Raw genomic sequence first — 1,522 nt, 5'->3', positions numbered from 1 at the left:
AGACTCGCTTGAGCCCAGGAGTTGGAGGTTGCTGTGAGCTGTAACGCCACGGCACTCTACCCAGGGGGACAGCTTGAGGCTCTGTCTCAAAAAAAAACAAAAAACAAAAAAACAAAGAACACATAAGCGGGATAATAAAGGAGTAAATTATTAATGACAGAGCATGAGAATGGCACAAATCTGAAGAACGATGTCAGGTTATATAGTAACATGAAAAATGCTGACAAAAGACTATCAGGTAAAAAGGGAAACTCATACTATCAGTATGACTACGAAGGGAAGAACAAAAAGTCCACACCCAAAAAGGAGATGAGAAGGAAGTACACAAAATGTTGACAGTGACTGGGTTTGGGTTGCAGACTGTGGGACACTTTTCTTCTTTACTCTCCAAATTTTCTTTAGTGAGCATGAACTGTTTGTAAAATATCTAATGAAGAGGTTATAGTACAGAGTGAACAGACTCATCAAAAATCTGATAGCTTTCTGGTTATAACTGTTTAGAGCAAAACTAATTTGGGAAGATGATGCAAGTGACCTATCTTGCTATTCTACTAATTGGTAGAACAGCTATCGCTAAGAGTCAAACCTTAAGTTAGGTGAGAAGAGCATAAGAATTAGTTTTAATAGATTTAAATCTTCTAGTCTAAAATTACATCCCAATGTACTAACTAAAACGCACAACTGTGATTTCAGAATTAGGCAGTAATCACTAGAAAGTAGCAGGGAAAGAGAGAAGTACCTTAAAGCCTTGAGAAAGACTAATCCTCTACTGGTTTTCATAAAAGAGGAAAAGGGAGATTCCCAAACCACAGATTGAAAAGCTTATTGTCAGTCCCTGAAATTAAAATTTTAAAAAAGCTTATAGAATCTATGATTCCTTAAAAAACTAAGTCTTCCCCACAGGAAATGACATGAGTCCAATAAGAACAAAGTCACACTGACAGGGAATGGTGGCTCACACCTGTAAGACCAACACTTTGGGATGCCAAGGGGGAGGATCACTTGAACCCAGGAGTTTGAACCACCCTAAGCATCACAGGAAGACCCATCTCTACAAAACAATAAAAATTAGGGCAGTGCCCATAGCTCAGTGGTCAGGGCACCGGCCACCTACACGAAAGTGGTGAGTTCAAACCCGGCCCAGTCCAGCTAGCACAACAATGACAACTGCAACAACAAAAAAAAATAGCCGAGCATTGTGGTGGGTGCCTGTGGTCCCAGCTACTTGGGAGGCTGAGGCAAAAGAACTGCTTAAGCCCAAGAGTTTGTGGTTGCTGTGATCTGTGACGCCACAGCACTCTACCCAGGGTGACAGACACTGTCTCAAAATAAATAAATAAATAAATAAATATTAGCTGGATGTAGTGGTACATGCCTTTAGTCCCAGCTACTTGGGAGGTTGTGAGACACAGGATCATCAGAAGTTGCAGTGCACTATGATGAAACCACTATACTCTAGCCCAAGCAACAGAAAAAGACTTTGTCTTAAAAAAGAAAGAGGCTCGGCGCCTATAGCTCAACC

At 40.9% G+C, this 1,522-nt stretch overlaps 1 protein-coding gene across 5 annotated transcripts in view; it reads right to left on the bottom strand.

The window, feature by feature from the left end:
• Positions 1-1,522, bottom strand: part of NCBP3 (nuclear cap binding subunit 3) — a 50,809-nt gene that overhangs the window by 34,672 nt on the left and 14,615 nt on the right. The window lies entirely within an intron of this gene.

The sequence above is a fragment of the Otolemur garnettii genome, unplaced genomic scaffold (assembly GCF_000181295.1).
Source record: "Otolemur garnettii isolate 467f Iridium unplaced genomic scaffold, OtoGar3 scaffold00145, whole genome shotgun sequence".
Taxonomy (NCBI): domain Eukaryota; kingdom Metazoa; phylum Chordata; class Mammalia; order Primates; family Galagidae; genus Otolemur; species Otolemur garnettii.
The sequence above is the reverse complement of the archived record's forward strand: the minus strand, read 5'-3'. Positions and strand labels throughout refer to the sequence as shown.